At 47.5% G+C, this 6521-nt stretch overlaps 1 long non-coding RNA gene across 10 annotated transcripts in view; it reads left to right on the top strand.

Moving 5' to 3' along the window:
- The first annotated feature begins 355 nt into the window (after positions 1–355).
- Positions 356–6521, top strand: part of LOC105239621 — a 48143-nt gene continuing 41977 nt past the window's right edge. For 6 of the 10 annotated variants that reach the window (XR_004622308.1, XR_004622310.1, XR_004622303.1 and 3 more), the window contains exon 1: positions 356–1176. This is a non-coding gene — a long non-coding RNA (uncharacterized LOC105239621). The remainder of the gene's footprint in view (positions 1177–6521) is intronic. The other 4 variants (XR_004622304.1, XR_004622306.1, XR_004622305.1 and 1 more) reach the window with 4 other exon arrangements.

A 6521-nucleotide genomic window follows, 5' to 3' on the forward strand; every position in this document is an offset into this window, starting at 1 on the left:
GTTGAGTTTGAGGTCCACATCGGGCATAGAGCCTACTTGAAAAAAAGGGGGGGGAGGTCAAAGAAGGGCTTTCCTGCATTTAAAGTCACACCCTAAACCACTGGTCACCTCACATTGGCCACACATGGCTTTTAGGGAGGCTGGGCAATCTGGCTTTTATGCCCAGCCATGGCCTAGCTGACAATCAGAACTTTTGTATTAAAAAGAATGGAGGCAAGGGGTCAAGTCAGTATCTGCCACAGCTGGGATTTAAACTCAAGTCGGAACGGAGTTTTGGAGCTTAATCACCCAGCTGCCTTGACTTCTCCATTTCGTGAAAGGGTGGGGCAGACACCGTGGGTTTTCCCCACAGCCCTTTTTGGATCCTTTTTACAGTTTCTAGGTGCCTCTTCTCCGATTTCCAAGCCATCGCTGCTAACAGCCGGCCGGTGAGACCCTCTTCAGACGCCGGCCCTGGGACTCGGGAAAGCGCCCTGAGCACACCTGGGAATTCCGAGTGTGCGAGCCCAGCTCCCTTGCCTGGAGGCGGGACGAACACCAAAGCATAATTTACATGCTAGCGCCCCGCCCCCGGGCCTGGTCCGGCCCTACCCGTGAGCGCCTTGCTCGTCTGCTTTTGATTTCGTGTGCTGCCTTTCCCACTCCCTTAACTGGTCTCTTCTGGAAGCGCTGCCGTCCTAAATCACCGGCACACAAATCCTTGCCGTGGTGTCTTAGTGGCCTGAGAAGGGTTTACCCTGGAAAGTATAAATAGGAAGTGGGACAGCACTTTTGAAGACAGAGGAGTTCTATCGTCACGCGCCCGTCTGTGAGGAAGAAGCCGAAGGGTCCGCAAAGCCCTTAGAGTTTGAATTAGGTCACACCCAGCCGTACTGGCCAATCCCTCGCTGTGACAAGTTGCATGAAGTTGGACGTGTCAGATGGATTCCAATCTTACGCCGAGCTGTGGGTTTTTTAAGAGAATGCGTATTAGTCAGGGTTTGGCCAGGAAAGCAGACGGCACTGTCCCCTTCAAATGGGAACGGATTTCGTTCTGGAGATGAGGCGCTTATAAAAACAGTTGGCAGAGCTGCAAGAGCAAAGGTTTAGGAAAGCCGATAACAGCTCTCAGATTTCCCCCTAACTTCCAGAGCATCGGAAAGAGCGGTGAGCGGCGCACCGGCTTGCAAGACCAAGGTAGGTGATTCTCGGGGAGGTGCCAGGCAGTGGCCACGAAAATGCCCACTTGCTGTGGCCTTTGTGTCTGCCTGCTGTTTGGGAACAAGCAATAATACTTAACGGCTTTTGGCCCCTTTTGGCCTTCCAAGTCTTGTGCAAGAACAGATGCTCCGTATCTGTGGGTTCCCTATCTGCAGATTTGCTTACTTGCTAAGATGTATTCATAACCCCCCATCAATACTCACGGTCTGTTCGCGGTTATTCACGGACTTGAACAGATGAGCGAGCAGCTTGAGTCACCCAGTGCCGCTTTTCCCAGCCGAGGGGGAACAAGGCGATGCTCCTACTGTAAACAAGTGTCCTGTCCGTCGTCTGTTTGGAGCCATGTTTGTCATGTTTTCGTGCCTCCTGTTGGTGACTTTGCTATTTAAAATGGTCCCCTAGTGCGGAAGAGGCTGTGATGTGCCTTAAGGACAAGATAACGTGTGTTGGGTAAGCTTCATTCAGGCCAGAGTGAAGGGCTGTTGGCCATAAATCCAAATCAATGATATGTATTAAATAAGGTGTCTTTAAACAGAAACACACATAAAACAAGGTTATATATTGATCAGTCCTCAAAAGTGTTTTGCTCAAAGACTCTCTGGAACCTAAACCTGTATTTCCACTGGGAGCAATGGGTCAGTGTCCACTAACTCGGTGTTCAGAGTGACTTGATAGAACATCGCTACCGTGAGGAATGACAGATTATCGGTAGAATCTAATTAGCAACCCATGTGGCATGGCATGATGGACAATGTAGTCCCCAAGCCCCCGGATGCCGCCATACTTGGGAGAGCATAGAGGGGGGAATAGTGTTAAGCTGCTGACAGACAATCCAGGAATCCAGGACAGCATGTTAAACCATTTAATGCTGTAAAAAAAATTTTTTTTAGCAGTTGCCTTAGGGTTTACAGTAATTAATTAGCGTCTACGTTCAAATAATACACCATTTCACATGTAAAGACTTAAAAGAGCATACTACCAATTCCTCAGCCCCATCCTGCATTTTACTGGTGGTGGGTTTTTTCTTCTTCTTCTTCTTCTTTTTTTTTTTTTAAAGATTTAGTTATTTGTCAGAGAGCAAGCACAAGCAGGGGGAACAGCAGTCAGAGGGAGGAGACGTAGGCTCCCCACTGAGCAAGGAGCCTGATTGCGGGACTTGGGACTTGATCGTAGGACCCTGGGATCATGACCTGAGCCGGAGGCAGACGCTTCACCGACTGAGCCACCCAGGCGCCCCTGCTTTTTTTCTCTCTCTCTCTTTTTATTTGAGAGAAAGAGAACGAGCAAGGACGAGTGGGGGGAGGGGCAGAGGGAGAGAAACAAACCGGCCTCCCCCCCCCCCCCCCCNGGGGCCCATCCCAGGACCCTGGGATCATGACCCGAGCCAAAGGCAGATGCTTCACCGACTGAGCCACCCAGGCGCCCCCATATTCCTTCTACCACATTTCTTAACAGTGCGGCTCTGCTGGCAGTGAACTCTCTCATTTTTGTCTTCGATCTCTCTCTATGTATATGTATAGGTATGCATGTATTTAAATGGAAGTATGTCTATTGCATTTCTTTTTCTCCCAGCTTTATTGAGCTATATTTGATATGTACGAAGTAAGATAAAGTGTACAATATGATGATTGAATATACATACCATTGTGAACAGATCTTCCCATCAAGTTTATTAATACCTCCATCACCTCACATAGTCACCTTTATTGCGTTTCTTAAAAGTCAAAAGGCCAGGGGCGCCTGGGTGGCACAGCGGTTAAGCGTCTGCCTTCGGCTCAGGGCGTGATCCCGGCGTTCTGGGATTGAGCCCCACATCAGGCTCCTCTATGAGCCTGCTTCTTCCTCTCCCACTCCCCCTGCTTGTGTTCCCTCTCTCCCTGGCTGTCTCTCTCTCTGTCTAATAAATAAATAAAGTCTTTAAAAAAAAAAAAGTCAAAAGGCCAAATCTGAAACAAGTGCTTTTTAAAAATCCTTTTCTTAATTCTCCTTTACTTTAAAATATGTATGTATAAAGGGGTCTCTACACCGAATGTGGAACTTGAACTCATGACCCCCAAGCTCAAGAGTCAGATGCTCTCCCAACTGACCCAGCCAGGTGCCCCACTTTTATTTATTATTTTATTTTATGTTTAAGATTTTATGTATTTATTTGAGAGAGAGAGAGCACAAGCAGGGGGAGCGGCAGGCAGAGGGAGAAGCAGCAGGCTTCCCGAAGAGCAAGGAGCCCGAAGTGGCACCCGATCCCAGGACCCTGGGATCATGACCTGAGCTGAAGGCAGATGCTTCACTGACGGAGCCACCCAGGTGCCCTGCCCCACTTTAAAAAAAAAATACTTGGCCGGGTATAGAATTTTCAGTAAACAAGTTCTGGGCGGGGGTGGGGGGGATTAGCCTTTTTTTTTTTTTTTTAAAGCATTTAAGAGATGGCACTTTGTTTTCTGACTTGCATGATTTCTGATGAGAAGTAGCCGTAGTTCCTACCTTTGTTCTGCTGCACGTGCTGCGTGTTTTCTTTGTCTGCCTTTATAATTTCCTCTTTGTCTTTGTCTTCTAGCAGCTTAAATATGCTATGCCTAGTGTGTGTGTGTGTGTGTTTTTAAATCTTGCTTGTTTTTTCTGAACTTCTTGGATCTCTGGTTTGGTTTCTGTCATTAATTTTGGAAAATTCACGGCCATTATTTCTTCAAATAACTTCTGCCCCATTTTCTCTCTCCTGGGAATCCTATATATGTTAGACTGATGTCCCACGGCTCTTCGATGTTCTGTTCTGGTTTTCTCCCCAAATCTTGTTTTCTCTTCGTGTGTGTTTGGGTAATTTCCATTGACTTACCTTCACATTTACTTATGTATTCGGAAGAGTGCAGACCATGAGTGGGGGTGTGGCAGAGGGAGAGGAAGAGGGGGTGGAGAGGGAGACTCTCAAGCAGACTCCGTGCTGAGTGTGTAGCCCAATCCCAGGACCCTGAGATCAGGACCTGAGCTGAAATCAAGAGTTAGACGCTTAACCGACTGAGCCGCCTGGGTGCCCCTGACTTATCTTCAAATTTTCTGACTTTTTTCCACTGTGTCAGGTCTTCTGATGAGGCATCAAGGCTCATCAGTGTTTTTCATTTCTAGCGTTTCCATTTGATTCTAAAGCCTTTTTAAAAAAAATTTTTTTTAAAAAGATTTTATTTATTTATTCGACAGAGATAGAGACAGCCTGCGAGAGAGGGAACACAAGCAGAGGGAGTGGGAGAGGAAGAAGCAGGCTCCCAGCGGAGGAGCCCGATGTGGGGCTCGATCCCATAACGCCAGGATCACGCCCTGAGCCGAAGGCAGACGCCCAACCGCTGTGCCACCCAGGCGCCCCCTAAAACCTTTTTTTTAAAAAAAGATTTTACTTATGGATTTGAGAAAGAGAGAATGAGCGGGTAGAAGGAGAGGGAGAAGCAGACTCCCCGCTGAGCAGAGAACCTGATTCGGGGCTCAGTCCCAGGACCCCGAGATCATGACCCGAGTTGAAGGCAGATGCTTAACTGACTGAGCCACCCAGACGCCCACCATTTGATTCTTAACGTTTTCCTTCTCTCTGATGAAATTACTGATCTGGTCTTGCACACTGTCCCACCTTCTCCAGTGTCCGGTGGCATCTGCCCCAGGCAAACAAGCGCTCGCTCACATCTTGCCTGATCTCACTAAGGCACCTGTCTTTCCTTAGAGTTCAGGTCAGTTGGGTGCCCTGTGACCTCAGCGCTCTGATGAGTTGAAGGAAAGTTGTGATTTTCAGATTATCCAGATTTTTTGTCGTTGTGACAAGGGTGCTCTTGCCATCATTCTACATTCTAACTAGACTGGTACTATTTTTTTTTTTTTTTTTTTAGAGATAAGCTTCTTTAGAAAAAGTGTAAAAGTATGTTTAATTTCTGGTTTCTTTCAAATCGCTGAGATGTACAGATATAACCAAACCAAGGCCCCAGTGTTTCCTTGGTGGAATTCAAGAGGAAATGCTCAGTCTCCGTAAGACTAGTTCATAAGCAGTGCTGACTAGTGTAAGTCATTGATCAAACTTAATATATTGCCCCCATTATCAAGTGAATTGTGTCCTCCCAAAATTCATATGTTGAAACCCTAGCCCCCAATGTGACTGTATTTGGAGATGGGGCCTTTAAAGAGGTAATTAAGTTTAAATGAGGTGAAAGGATGGAGCCTTAATCCAATCTGACTGGGAAGAGACACAGAGGATGTGTAAGCCCAGAGGTAAGGATTCTGGTCGCCAATTACAGCCTATGGATTCCCCCCCGCCCCCGCACCGCCAAGAACTCTTAGACACCAGTGGGGTGTCCTGCAGTTCAACTCCATTCTGACACTATCTGGAGACAGCATCGGATCCCACAGGTGAAGGGGTCAGTCCCACAACCCCCCCCCAACCCCAGATGGCACTCACAAGCCCAGCTATCCCTGTGCTTCTGGCCAACTGGCTATATAGGTTGGAGGTTCCAACAACCCCCTCCTTGGGTTCGATGAATTTGCTAGAGGCGCTCACAGAGCTCGGATATTTTACTTACTAGATCGCTGGTTTGTTACAAAGGATACTAAAGTGTGCACATCAATAGCCAGGTGAAGAGATCCGTAAGGTGGGATCCCAGGCAAAGGCGCTTCTATCCTTGTGGAGTGTGGGGCCCCAAACAGTGGTGCGTGATGTATTCTGATTCACCAACCTGGAAGCTCTCCAAACCTCGTCTGGTTGGGTTTTTATGGCGGCTTCATGATGTAGGCAAGATTGATTAAATTGGGGGCCATTAACAATTGATTGACCCTCCAGCCCCTCCCCCCTTGCAGAGGTGGGGGCTGAAGGGGGTCTGAAATTTCCAACCCTCCAGTCACATGATTGGATGCCCTGGCAACCAGCCCCCAGCCTTAAGTGGAGGCCCAGAGTCACCTCACTAACCAAAAAAAAGGACACTGTTAGGGCTCTCATGACTTAGAAAACTCCAGTAGCTTTAGGAGCTCTGTGCCAGAAATGGGAATGGAGATCAAATACATATTTCTTATTAGAAACCACAGTATCACAAGAGGAAAGGCCAAGTGTGGGCATAGTGAGAGGGTAGCCCTCTGCAAGTCAGAGCGGCGGGTGGCCGGGGTGGGGAACACGGGTGACCAACCCTGCCAGCATGTTGATTGTGGACTTCCAGCCTCCGGAACTGTGAAGACATAAATTTCTGTTAAGTCCTGCCCCCTTCCTCCCCTTGCCCCCTTCCCCAAAAAAAAAAAAAAAAAAAAAAAAAAAAAAAAAAAAAAAAAAAAAAAAAAAAAAAAAAAAAAAAAAAAAAAAAAAAAAA

This window comes from Ailuropoda melanoleuca, chromosome X (assembly GCF_002007445.2).
Source record: "Ailuropoda melanoleuca isolate Jingjing chromosome X, ASM200744v2, whole genome shotgun sequence".
NCBI lineage: Eukaryota > Metazoa > Chordata > Mammalia > Carnivora > Ursidae > Ailuropoda > Ailuropoda melanoleuca.